Below are 15,080 nucleotides of genomic sequence, written 5' to 3'. Positions count from 1 at the left end.
TAAACGTGGCAAATAAAACTTTCAATTTGTTTTGTTGTGAAGACGTTTCATATCTTTTCATTTGAACACTCCTTATCAAATAGGCGCGGAAAATTTCATGCATCTTGAGGAAGGCAACCCAACTTACATTATCCTTCTCGAGTGCAACTGATGTAAGCTGGGTTTGTCTGTGATAAGGTGCAGGAAATATTTCCGGGGTCCACTCTGTACAAAAAAAGAAAGCAGCTGCACACGCAGCACATTCCACAAAAACGTGGAAAAGCCTTATATCGAAATTTTAACTGCTTGCGTTTCGTGTTATCTGTGGCACGTCTTGGGAGCCATGCCGAATATGTCTAAACATTGAGTCGGAAAGTGATTAAAAAGCACACGAGAACTGGTCGGTAATAATCAGACCTCGTCCCAATCCGAAGCTCAGTTTGCACTTGGGTGTCTCGCTCGACTCCTTGTGCCATAACCTAGCACGCTGTTTTTCGAGCTATAGGAGGAGTTTTGCTTGTTTCAGGTACTGAAGGTGTGGAAAATCGGATGTCACGCCCGGCCTCACAGTCTAGAGTCAGAGAGGAGAAACAGGAATAGGGATATTCGGGAGATTATTGCTCGTACCACAAGAAGCCGGGTGACTGGCTGGCAGCAGCGAATTGGCTGTGACAGTGTTTTGCTGTGGGCAACCATGCAGTGTTCTGTTGGCAGTCTGTTTGCTCCAAAGTATGCTCAACTTGTAGAGCTGCGGCCTGTCGAATATATACGGCCAGTCGAATTTGAATTATCCTCTCTGTTCATGCTTTCTCGGCAGCACGGTCTCAATGATATCCTTTATTTTCCGCTGCTCCATCCATGGCTGCTTTGTATGTAGAAATATTTCTTGAAACTTGATGTTCACGCATTTTTCACCTTCTGCAAATTTGTTGTGCTGACCTAGACAGTTTTGCTAGTTCGTACTCAGCTAAGAACGAGCATGTAGAACTTCAGTTTCACCAGCTTTCGTTGCCTCAGTTTCATCAAACAGTGTATATCTATGTGGGAAGTATCTATGACGTTTTTCTACGTTCTTCTAGACCGCGTAATTGGTATATGTAAAGACGCATGCGGGTATTAATACAGTGAAAAGGTAAACCAGTAACAAAAAAAAGCAACATGAAATCGCTATTCAATAACATTAAGAAAACCTATACTGATTTCGGAGAGGAAATTTGCCAATGTACCATTCATTTATGGAGGAGGAATAGAACACAAACTCATAAGAAGACGATCATATGCCTATGTGCAGCCCTTTCTCTAAAAAAAAATTTGGTATTCCAAATATGCAACCCAATGCATGTGTAAACATTACTGCCAAATATTATATTTCTTACTTTATTTTCTTTGACGTGTATTTGTAACTTCTCCTGAAACAAAAGTCACAAACGTCAATGCAGGGTAATGGTCTTTGTCCGAAACTGGTCACACAATAAATAATAACTTGTACAACAGCTTATGGTGTTACGTTATGTCATTTCTACGATTTATCAAAGCAATGAAAAACAATAAGCATTTTTTTTTGGAAATATTATAACTTCCATTATCCGTATGCAGTTTAATTACTGTTGCTTTTCGAGCTATCTCAGTAAAGCAAGCGCCAGGTGCGAATTCGCCAGTGTAATCAGACATCAGTGCACAGTCGTATTCATACATTATTTCAGTGTCTTCCATATGACTCAAGTTGGAGACTGCTTATAATAAATTTGAGAAACTTTGGCTACTCCATAATTCTTTGTGCTGCCGCTGTACTATTATACCATTGCTCAATACAACCTTAATGCAAACGTGAATATATGCCAGTGTTAGTGTGATATGATGAATATTGTTTGTGTATTTATCATTTGGCGTGTTGGAGGATGTTTCAGTGGCTTGCGATTGTCGAATTTCACTTTAGTTTTCTATGATGTCATGCTTTGGCTCAAATAATACGTGTGTTGTAGTCGACATCATATTTTTCTTTACCCCTGATGCATTTTGTATTAACCGAACGCCGAACGTATTAGAACAATAGAAAACTATTTACTTTAGTTATTTGTTGTACCGCTTCCATAGCTTACCACAGAGCACATTTATAGCTTCTTCAGATCACCTTAGAAGTTATCAGCACCGCTAATCCGGTAGGCTGGTCCATTCTACACGAGAGCATTTAATGCGGAGTTCTTTTCTGCTAGATGATGACATACGAACACTATTCATACACCTTATACCCTTCGTGGTTCTGTTGACTTCCTCGTCCAGAAACGTTCTGTCATTTATCTCTGTGCATTTGGTTACAGTAATTATTTTGATTGATTAAACCGAGTGGACAAAAGTCACAGGAGGGACTGTACCATTTGAAGATGTGCCATTTACAGGGGTTGGACAAAAATACGGCAACATCGCGAGAAATACATACGTAAACATACATGTAGATTCTAGCCGAGCCTGAAGGTTGAACTGTTGTATTGAGCCGCGAACACCACCTGTGCAATACCTCAATACGTTGCAAGTGTTACCCTCAAAACGTTGCAAGTGTCAATCGTGATCAGAACTGCGTTACGTCGGAACTAAGTGAATTCGAACGTGGGCACTTGCTGGTGCTCGATTGTTGGCGGCTACTGTAACCAAGGAACGAAAGTGACTGGTGTTTCAAGAGGCGCCTTGTCGAAGATTTATACCACATACAATGAAAGCGGAAAAACCTCATCGGCTAAGTCAGAACGCGAACCAAAGTCTGTTGAGTGATCGTGAGAGATGGTCATTGAAGGGGATTGTGACGCAAAATAAGAGGACGACAGCTCGAAAAGTCGTTGGAGAACTCACTGCAAAACTCTCGAAACCCGTCAGCACCAAAGCAATATGAAGGGATCTAAATACGCTAGCAGTTACAGGCAGCGCTGGAATTCCAAATACACTGATCAGTGATGCAAATGCTACCAAAGCCATAAAACCTGGACTACGGAACAATGCAAGGAAGCCATTTTGTCGAATGAATCTTGTTTCACACTGTTTCAACTTCTAGACGAGTTTATCTCTGGCGTACGCCGTCCCACGCCTACGATGCAGATTGTTGCCGCCAAGAGCGAAACATGACAAGGAGTCAGTAATGGTTTCCGCACCCATACTGTGGTATTCCATGGGTCCGATAGTTACTCGGTAAGATCGCATTACTACCGAGTACACTCGTGTTCAGAAAAAAAACGGAACACCTCCAACAACTAAAGATAAGGCGTTCATATTCACAGGACATGTACATTAGTATGTTCCACAGAAATGAATAGAATTTGAATCTTGTCGGCCCGCGAATTCAAGATCAACTTCAATATCGCGCCGCAACACCAACTACCAGTAAAATGTGCCTGTTGCTCTCGTTGTCGCTATAAACCGAAGGTAATGAATCAGTGTGACTTGAGCAGACGTGCAGGATGCCTCGCAGACATATGCGCAAACCGTACCGTAAAATCTGTGAGTTTGCAGGAGGGCGCATTATTGGCATGAGAGAAGCTGATACATCCATCCGGGAAATTGCTGCTCGTGTGGAACCCAGACCACCATCCCGAGAAGATCGACACCGCATCGAAGTAGCATTGCAGGACAGATCTGCATCCTCTTCGGCCTGGTGCAACAGTGGAACAGTGCAACACACCGCACAGTGTCAGGGGAGATAGTTAGTCGTTTATTACGGCATGGGTTACGTGAGAGTCGTCCACTTCTCTTTCTACCTTTGATGGATGTGCACAAACATGTTAGGTGGCAGTGAGAGTATGGAACGACGCCACTGGGGTCAGGAATGGTATCAAATAGTGTTTTCGGACGAATCCAGGTTCTGTTTATTTGAAAATTACGGTATCATTTTCGTTAACCGCAGCCAGGGGAAGCGGCATTACATTCGCACAAGACATACAGCACCAACTCAAGAGCTTGTGGTGTGGGATGCTATTGGGTACAACCACAAATCACAGCTGGTGCTTGTCCAGGGCACTGTGACCAGTGTGACGTACGTGAATGACATCCTGCGACTCTTAGCCATACCTGTCTGCACAACACCCCAGACGCCATTTTCAGCAAGGCAATGCACGATCACATGTTACTGCACGAACACATGCCTTCTTCGTGTAACAGGATGTCAGCCTTTTTCCCTCGCCCGCCAGATCACCAGACTTGACGCCAATCGAAAAGGTGTGGGATATGATGAAATGATGGGTGCAGCACTATGAGCCAATGCTAACCACCATAGATGAATAGGATGAGAAGTTCCGGAACTTCTCATCCCATTTTCGTAGCAAGCACGGACACTAGAAGAAAAACTACACCACAAGATTACCATAGATGAACTTTGGAACCAGGTGAATTCAGCATGGATGGCTATATCACAGGACGCTATTATCACCTTATACGCGTCAGTCGCATAATGCATGGAAGAAATTATCAGGGCCCGTGTCAGACCGTGTGTCTACTAGGCAACAGGACACAGGATGAACAGAGGTGACTGAAATTTTACTCATTTCTGCAGAACATATTACGACTTTAAATTCCTTACATCTCCAGTAGTAGAAGCTCGATCTCAATGGCCCAAAAAAATTTTAAGCCCCCCAAACGCATCAGGCCAGCTGGTGGGTGAAGCTGATGAAGATGGCAGAGTTGTAGCAGCAGTGCTACAAGACAGTCTTCTCAGTGGAGTAGGTGAGAGATGAGAGATGAGAGGAGACAAGCGAGTCAAGTGATCCCTGTGAAAAAGCATCAGACAAGGAAAATTCACTACATCATGTTTTTTGTTATATCCTTAATGCGACTGGATGGACCCTGCCTCTTCCAAACTCCTTAGAGAGCTCAGGTCCCCTTCTCTGGGCTATGTTTTACTTGCTTAACCAATGATCTTCATTCTACCATTCTCCTCCGAAAAAAGTCATTCCTCGCGATTACTGTCTCTCTCCTCGACCAATGAGACATCTTTCCAGCATCACTGTTATTCTTGTCAATCTCTCCTGAAAAAGTTTAGATGAACTAATGTCCGTAAGTCTTACGTCCATAACAATGTTTTTTGTAAAAGCCAAAGCGGCATCTTGGCCTAGCTCGGGGTTCTCTTTGCACCTGCAATACACCAATCTCCAAGATCTGTCTCAAAATTCGATTTTCTGCGTTCAGTTGACAATAGTACCTTTCGCTAAAAGTTAATCTCACTCCACCTCGTAGAGCGGTTGTTACAGGTTCTCCTAGCTGTTGTCCATCTGCACAATGGCGGCCCTAGTATTACAAAGGGGCCCGACGATGGTAATGACCGCATGCAATTCTGTTTTAGATTACTACGAAAACTGACAGCCACTCATACATTTAATATCAGATCATTTCTCCAACTGCAATTAAATATTCAGTTTGATGATGGATCTCTAATATGAATTTATATATCAGTTATTATTGGTTATCCGTCTTGAGGGATTTTAACAGCTGCTGCGGAAGATTATATTATATTATAAATTTATATACATTTACAGATGTTGTGGGATTGTTCCGAAAAACTGTCCGATAACATAAGGTTTCCTTGGAAACGATACAGGATCCGTGTTCACCCTTTCTGAGACGACTGGAAGCTATTTTGAATCGCAACATTTTTCCTATGCCGTACTACGTACGGTAATGTGCTGTGTTTTAGTGTTACCCAGTATTTGTCCGCCCCACCATGGACCCCGAACGTTGCGGCTAGAAGCGGCATATGGCGTGAGTGCAGACACGATATCAGACCAGACCGTTACAAACAGGTGTGCAGTCAACATTCCTGCACTCACTTTATGACTGAGTAGATGATTTCGAACCACTAAAGCCTCCTAGAGTTCATAGTCAGATCGGTTGACTAAATTTTACTCCCAGAGTCATTGAACGCTTGTCTCATTGCTCTCCTTACGCTCATTTTCGCTTCGTTCAGCGTTTGTTCGTCAGCTAGTACCTGGCTTCTCTTGAATTTGTGATGAGGCTCTCTTTGTTTGCGTAGCAGTTTTCTAACACCACTATTAAAATACTACTATAGTTATTTCCCAACTATTAAGACAAGAACGACTGGCCAATCTGTCATTTTTATCAACTGAAAGAAAGGTTTCGCATGGAAAAGATTCCAATTACGTTATTAAGAATTTCAATAAAATCAAGGCACGCAAACATGTACTACAGTAAAATCAGTAATAAAAGCTATATCGCACTTAAGTTATGAAACTGATATTATAACTGTAGAAGCTTTGTTTCCATACGTTTAAAATAAAACAACATTTTCTTATACTATTCTTTATTACTTCTTTGCACTGTACCTGGTGGTTGCTGTACAAACTGAGGATTCGTATTCTAAGTTTTTCTCCTTTATCTTCAAGTATGTATATTACAGTTACTAGAGCTAAGCGTAGACACATTCTAAACAGTTGACATTTTTGTCGTTCATTACATTAATTTTTCACAAAATGTACACTACAAACACTTCAGTTTCTGAGCAGACCAGGATCTTCACTTGGTTATGCCGCCCAGACCTGCCATGGACATAGTCCGAGACTGTGTTTACAGAGCTCTTTTTATAGTTTTGCCGGCCGCGGTGGTCTCGTGGTTCTAGGCGCGCTGTCCGGAACCGTGCGACTGCTACGGTCGCAGGTTCGAATCCTGCCTCGGGCATGGGTGTGTGTGATGTCCTTAGGTTAGTTAGGTTTAAGTAGTTCTAAGTTCTAGGGGACTGATGACCACAGCAGTTGAGTCCCATAGTGCTCAGAGCCATTTGAACCATTTTTTTATAGTTTTGGCTAAAACTGTCTCCTATAGGAATATGGGACAATATTTTTAAGCGCTTTGCATATTGTACTTTCATTATGTCTTTACTTTCCTTCACACATTGCCGAGGACGTATAAATATCGCAAGATCGCCAGGAATTCAAGCCGTACTGTATCCAATCGAATAACTGACGATAATTCATACACGGTGGGATTGCTAATGTTCTCAGTCACTTTAATTCGAAGTGAAACACAAAAAAGATTACCGCCAACAGCCAAACTCTTGAGCCAGTCAATTGTCAATTCCGTGAAACCTGTAGCGAAGCATTCCTTAGCAAGAATACGCAAAATTCCCTAACAGAACATCCACTTTTGCCACTACGCCATATCGTCTATCGTTAGTCCCATACCACGAACGAAGCGCGTGACACTGTGGAACCCTTTAGTGGGTACCGCAGAAGCCAATGCACTATTATGGAGGGCGTGTAAACAAGCGTGCATCGGCGGGGAGCGCGCATGCGCGCGGCAGCTGGCGCGCACAGGATGTTGATGTTGTCGACTTGGCCGCGCGCCACGGACCGCGTGCCAGCCTGGCCAGCCAAGGTTAGTATCTCACGCCCGGGGCACAAGGCGCCACTATCCCAGCCACAAAGCCATCTGCCATCGCAGTCATTCACGGAGCTCACATAAATATCAGTACGTGTTATGAGCAGTATATCTCCATCTCCGCATCATGCATCTCTCGCTTACAGGGCGCTTTTGTTTCGTGATCGGGACCTTTCCTATTCATTTCCTCTTTGTTACTCCCCACTGCCCTACCTGACCTGCCGCGGTAGGCTCTTGTTTAACCTCAGCGTGGCTCCAACGTCGCTGCACGGACGGGTTGATGCTGTCACTTCGCTATGTAATGTGTCCATGCGAGACGCCGCAGTTGTTAAGGTAATGAAATACGTGACTTCTGTACATTAAATTCATTACCATACTACTGCTTTCACTGAAAAATTATTAACTCTCATGGTGTCGACTTCGAATTCGCAATGTGGAAGTGACTGTCGAGACCTTAAGACAGCATGGGTCACAGAACCGCGACAATCGCTAACCATAAGCCGATTAGCTATTTCATTTTGTGGTTGGCTTTTGTCCGTTGGTTGTTCCACGTCGGAAAAATAAACATGGTGCCGCTGTGGATAAAACTCTAATCTTTTGTGTGGAAATCTGTCACGCTAACCATTTAGCGATGGAGGCGTATTTAATGAAAGAACGGAAAACTGGAACGGTGAATTGTGGACCTCATTACAGCTGACCAGAGGTGTCCTATGCGTCCGAATAGCACCTGCTTTCACCAAAATTCAACACAAGCCTCAAATATTATACGCACTCTGGGAATTACTGGGATGACCCTGCAACAAAAATGATATGGTTCGCAGTATACACTGAATGCTGTCAGTAAACTGTCTGAAAATGGTAAGTCAGAAGTAACTACATGATTCACACCACTGCGTAACTGACAACTCGTCCTCTTTCTGATACCGGTTAGTTGACAAAAAATTATCCTTGTTCGCAACACTGTTAGACATCTCTTGACCAATGGGAAAAACAGCACTCCAGCTATGGAAGAGGGTGAAATATATAGAATTACTTGTAACTGTGGCAAATTGTGTACAGGTCAGACTGGCAGGGCAACATGAAGCCGTTTGAAGAAACACACAGAAGTTGGAAACTTAGAAAAGGAAACTCTACGTTTGCAGTTCACCTGCTTAAAGTTACAAGGTGGAACATAAAGTCTTACGTCACATCTATGAAGGAAGGAAGGTGAATTATTTTAAAATAATGGAAATTATCAAACACATGTCCATCAACCCAAGGTTAGTACTGAATGACCAGACAGAGTTCCCTTACTCGCCACTTCTAACTGCAGATACTACTCATAACCCCATCCAAGCCATGGTGTAAAGTACCCCCTTACCCATATGTTCCATTTCCTTCGTTACAGTTACTAAAATTTCTCTCCAGCTGCTTCATTCACCTGATTAATATCGCCATTATATCTTACCTGTTCGTAGTTTAGATCCAATAAAAGACAAGACTGTTTTGTTCAGCCACATCTTTGGAATATGTCACCAGTTTATTGTTCAGTTATTTTTTGTAAATTGTTGTAAATTGTCTATAGTTCATTAGTTAATGTGTCACATATTTTATTACGTTTAAATAACCTTACATCACATTTACAATGAAATAATCCCTCTTATTTTATTCCTAATTCTAACATTAACATTTTTCTTCTCTGGAAATGAAGATGCGCTGTACATACCGTAGTTTAAAATCTTTGATCCAACAAAATGTCACTGCACCGCATAATTATGTTTGTACCTGATTATACGGTAACAACCGCAAATCAGTAACAAATTATAAATATTGTAAAATATTACAGCAGTGCTGAATGTGTGTTTCGTTCGTAATGTGTAAAATATTCTTCCAAGAGCAGACGGAACAGTCGATCAGTGCAGTTATCCTTGTCGCAAAATCTAGTCTCCCTGAGTATTTAACAGAGGTCACACTGTTATGTTTGCTACGGTATCAGTTAAGCACATAAGTACCGCACCTATACATCTACGTTTGCGCACCACAAGAGACCACAGGGTACATGGCGGAGATGCATTTCACTTTCCCTTCCCCGTCAGTTCTTTTTGTTTTATTTGCTTCGACTTCCTCCCCATTCAGCCATTCATAGTCTATAATGATTAACAATGTGCGGTGCACTATGTACAGTTACATACATGCACTAATAACAATGTTGCTGCCGTTCTAGAAAATCCGAGGGAAGAAAATATTTTCAACAGTTTATTCGAAGAGCACTCTTCACCCTGTACAAAGCCACTAAGTGCAACCAGCTTTTCTTTCTTTGGCTGTAGTTGTTAGAAAAAAAGTCTGTTCGTTTTATACAGTCGTCTGATTTCGACGTCTGTTTCTATTTTCAAGTGACACTACACACGAACGACAAAAAAGCATTAACGCTGATACATGTTTTCATTCCCACGTCACGGATAAAAAAAGAGATTCATCTACGAGCCAAAGAGTATAATTATTTATAAATTATTAAAAAATTACTCACTCTTCCAGCCGGATATCGTCATATTCGTAAGAATATTCTTGTTCAGGGTTGCGTTCCCTACACGTATAGATAACGGAAGTCCCCCGTCGAATTCCATTCTCGACTGCTGCTGTGAAAGAACGATGAGTGTTACCGTACTTCCACGTAAACACAATTTTCCTAATTTAGAATCATCGTCATTCCACCGAATGCGTGAGGAACGCAGTAATACGTTTCTTAAATCGTCTTGTAACGTGCAGTCAAGGATGCAAAACGTATTTTTTATGTCTTGTCTCACACAATCTGCTTAACATTTCTTTTGCTCTGTCTTGATGCCTAAATAACTCCCTTGTTCTGGATTCAAATCTCCTTGTGTACAGTTAGACTTAAGTTTTCGTAACTCTTCTGAATGCCAAGATATTCGCTTAGAAAAAGCACACAACCCATTTCCCACTCCATCTTTATCCACTCCGGGTTTGCAACCCATCTCTAATGACCACGTCTTCGATGGGACTTTAAACGCTAATCCTCTTATTTTCTATTAAATATTCTCATAACGAAGCACGCATCTCTCCTTTGGATCTTCTCTCTCTCTCCATCTTCCGTTAATATTGGAGTCAGACATTTACGGTACTCCAGCAGAAAAGCTTTCCTGCTTGAAAATGTCATCATTGTATTGTCAAGCGGAGGAGGATGCATGTAATCTATATCTGTGCCACTGTGCGGTGTGTGGCAGAGGGTACATAATGTACTACCCGTAATTTACCATTCCTATTACATGCGCACGGGAAGAAAAACTCTCTGTACTCTTCCATATGCGACGGGTCGAAATGGCGCGTTTATTCGGACATTGGATTCCTATTCCAGAGGATAGCGGTTTAAATCTCCATCCGGTCATTCAGTTTTAGGTTTGTGACGATTCCCCTAAATCACTTAAGGTGAGTGCCGGGCTAGTTCCTTTGAAAGGACACGGTCCATTTCCTTTCGTCTCCTCCCTAATCCGAGACTGTGCTCCGCCCCTAATTAGCTCTTTGCTGACGGGACGTTAAACCATTATTATCCGTCTTTCCCTTCATATGTGACCGAATTTGTATAGTTTTAGCGTCGTCTTCATTATGCGAGGTATAAGTTGCGGAAGGGGAATTTTGGTTGTTCGTCTCCGTAGCCGAGGCGTCAGCGCGTCCGACTGTCTCGCGGCAGACCCAGCGCCAGCTTCCGGTTCTGCCAAGTATTATTGTCTCGTGGGAGGACTGGAACGAGCGCACTCAGCCTGAGGAGCTACGTGAATGAGAAGTAGTAGCTAAGCTCTGAAAGTCGGTAAGGGCCGGTGGAGCTATGTGCTATCTCCGTGCCTCTCCATGCAGCATCTGCAAGACGCCAAAAGGCGGAGGATGACATAGCGCCTCAGAAACGGAGCGAGTATGACTCTAATGTTCAGGTTACATACTTCGCAAAACAAGGCGCCGTTGTTACATCAGAGTTGACGGGCTTCCTTCATTCCCACTGTTGTTCCACAAGTATGACGGGTCTGAGAAATGTGGCACTACGGTCGCTTCCTGCTGGTCTCTCCGTGAAGAGTGCACGAGTGTACGGCTAGTAGTGACTTATTTTTAGTGCAGAAGATGAGTACACGATCTTGCTGCTGTTAAGTAGCACTGGCAAGGCGAAATGACCGACTGTCAGGATCAGATGTCCTTTAACGAAGCTATGTTTTGTGAGACTGTGGAGGGTGTAAATTGAAAATTAATTGATTTCAAAGTACACAATAGCAAATGTGTGATACTTAAGTGTTTGCGTTATGACAGACAAAAGCGCTAGTTTATCAGGGCATTGATTACAGCAGTAATTCCCCAACCTACATCTGTGACGGCTCTGTTTCGGTAGCTGTCCACAGTGGACTATGTTAGTGTTACAGTGTTCCTGCAATAAGTGGATGATGATGATGATGAGTCCCATACTCCGTTTACCGAGCGTAGGGGAGCGACGCGGGAGACCCGCACCCACCTATAAATCAGACACGGAGTATCCAGTCTGAAAAGATGTGATTTATGGACTCTGTTGTATGTTAAAAGTTTACCATGAAGTTTAACAGTTATTAATTTAGTTTAATATTCCTATGCTGAATACAGATACACCGTCAGGTGGCTTGCGGAGTATGGATGTAGACGTAGGTACAGTGTGTTCAGAAATTCCCATTACAAACTTCTAGGACTTGTAGAGGGGAGCGAGTACATAATACTTTGATTAGGAACCCATATCCGTGAACGTACCGTTTTCCTGCTACAACCGGGGTCTTGGTGGGAGCCGGCAGATGCCATCTGACGTCTATCCTACCTCTCTGACCTGGTTCGAGTCTCATTCACGAGTCTCTGAGTGTTAGAGCAACATGGTTGAGAACACTTTTACAGAGTACGCAGACATGATCCTTCTGAATGGCGAAGCTCGCCGTAATGGGAGAGCTGCTCGTCGCCTATATCAAATCGTTCTCCACAACGTCTGACACCACTGCATACCATTTTCACTACAGTTATGCCATGGCTTCGAGAAAAAGTACCTTTACCGTCAGCATGAGAGACTGTGGTGCTCTAACGAGACGCCGCACACCCGAACTGGAAGAGACTGTACTGCAACGAAGAAAACACGTCAACGAGTTCCAATGATGTGCTGGGTCAGGCCTAATCAATTACATGTAAAAGTGGTGGCATTAGTAATGTGATCTCAAATGGTTGTAGCACGGAAATGGCACTTCTTTGTCTAAATGATTTACACCAAAAGTCAATAAATAAATAAAAATACTTAGAGGTACACCGGACACTACTACCGCTTCTGATATTACCTGTCCTTTAAGAACAACATATAGAGTACTAGATAAGAGTAAGTGTTCCACACAGTCATATCTGTTTGGATATTTCGTATGTAATAGTTTGTTTACTAGACGACGGCACACAACTGTATGGAACACTTTCTGGAAATCAAGGAACACAGAGTCTGCCTGAGCTTCAAGATCTATTGCCTTCGGTATCTCATGAACGATCAGAGATGATTGCAATTTACACGATCGCCGTTCAATTTGTCCATCTGGGTCTCTTAGTCACCGTTAGCTTTAAGAGCGAGACGGTTCCGGGGTCACATGGAAAAGCGCGCGTTGCATTCGCGTGACTGTGACGGTGTCCCGCTTAGAAATAGCCGCGGAGCAAAGGCTGCGTGCTCAACAAAAGCCATAGCGGCGGCGCGGCTAAGAAAAGCCAGCCAGCGCGGCCAACACCTGCTGCGGCAGCTCAGCGCATTTTATTCCCCGCGCTTTAAGGGGGAAATGGAGTATACGGTAGAAAGTGAGGCTGTCACGTCTCGGATTACCTGCTGCGGCTCGTCGTGTGTCGAGGAAGGCCGCACTCTGTAGACGCGCTCTTGAAGTGCGCATCCCATCACTTGGCCACCCACGTTGATCAGCAGAATCATCAAATGGCAGCCGCTGTTCTGTTACGTACCTGTTACACATTTCATAGGATGCATACACGTACAATGGCTCTTTAATTTGGAGGTGGACAGTCACTAGTGCTTCACAATAATGTCAAGGATGCCATTCAAGAACTACTACTATTTACTGGAACTCGCGCTATCGATGTACCCAGTCAAGTACTAATTGTAGTAGACATATGAAGCCAACTAAATATATGCCTTTCCCTGCAAGGAATAGCTTGCGACAGGCAGCCAAGTCATACCTGACCACTGAAAACTCAGTCCATCCCACCATTGGAATAATCTAATACAGCGTATTTCACGTAAGCTGTTGACATTAAATATTTCCGGAACCGTTTCAGAAATTATAATTATGTTGTCAAGAAGATGAACTGTAAACAGTCCTCACGAAACGACCTTAGAGCTATTTTAATTAAAGAGATATATTTCTGAACTTCGCTTTGCAAATTGGAAATGTTCTAATTTCTACAACATGTGTCATACATCACAAAGAAAAAAATCAAGTCAGTTTTACTCCCCAAAATCCGGTAAAAAGTTGCAGAGAAGTTACAATCTTTAGAAGGTAGAACTTTTCAGCTTGAACATGAAACCTAGCTGTGTTTTACGGAAGTCGATGTTATTATAGAAACTGTTGCGTCCAGCTGATGAGCTGCTCGGCGCTCCATCCTCACGCAGCTAATACGCTCTGACTATAAATTCCAAACGGATGAGAAATGTTTGCTACTAATGCAGGGTTACTTGTGGCTGGACTGACACATCAACTTGAAGACCCATCACATGACGTCCCTAGGTCAATTTCAGTACCAACTCTCCTCTGGTTTCAGGCAGTCTTTAAAGAGAGACGAATGTACTAAACTGAATATTTGAGTAAGTCAGGAGATAAAGGTATAAAAGGTTATAAATATTTCACGTCGCAAGAAGAAAAGAAATAATTGCGATTAATTTCGATACACACTGCCTGACCAAAATCGTCCCGACAGCCGTGTGTAAGGCGAAATTGGCCACTAGATGTCACCAGAGCTGATCCGCCAGTTTAAAAGGAGGAGAGAAGTATTGTGATGTCAGCAGTAAAGGTAGATCGGACAGGTCGAAAAAGTTCAGTGACTTCGAATGTGGACTCGTTATTAGATGTCACCTCAATAACAAGTCCGTCAGGAACATTTCAGCCCTTCTATAGCTACTCAGGTCGATTGTTGGTGAAGTGATTGTGAAGTGAAAAGGGCAAGGAACAACCACAGCTAAACCAAGTAGCTGGAAAGCAACCGTAGAACATGGCGGAGGGTGGTTGTAACAAATACACTCCTGGAAATTGAAATAAGAACACCGTGAATTCATTGTTCCAGGAAGGGGAAACTTTATTGACACATTCCTGGGGTCAGATACATCACATGATCACACTGACAGAACCACAAGCACATAGACACAGGCAACAGAGCATGCACAATGTCGGCACTAGTACAGTGTATATCCACCTTTCGCAGCAATGCAGGCTGCTATTCTCCCATTGAGACGATCGTAGAGATGCTGGATGTAGTCCTGTGGAACGGCTTGCCATGCCATTTCCACCTGGCGCCTCAGTTGGACCAGCGTTCGTGCTGGACGTGCAGACCGCGTGAGACGACGCTTCATCCAGTCCCAAACATGCTGTGTGGGGGACAGATCCGGAGATCTTGCTGGCCAGGGTAGTTGACTTACACCTTCTAGAGCACGTTGGGTGGCACGGGATACATGCGTACGTGCATTGTCCTGTTGGAACAGCAAGTTCCCT

The sequence above is a fragment of the Schistocerca gregaria genome, chromosome X, assembly GCF_023897955.1.
Source record: "Schistocerca gregaria isolate iqSchGreg1 chromosome X, iqSchGreg1.2, whole genome shotgun sequence".
In the NCBI taxonomy this organism is placed as follows: domain Eukaryota; kingdom Metazoa; phylum Arthropoda; class Insecta; order Orthoptera; family Acrididae; genus Schistocerca; species Schistocerca gregaria.
The sequence above is the reverse complement of the archived record's forward strand: the minus strand, read 5'-3'. Positions refer to the sequence as shown.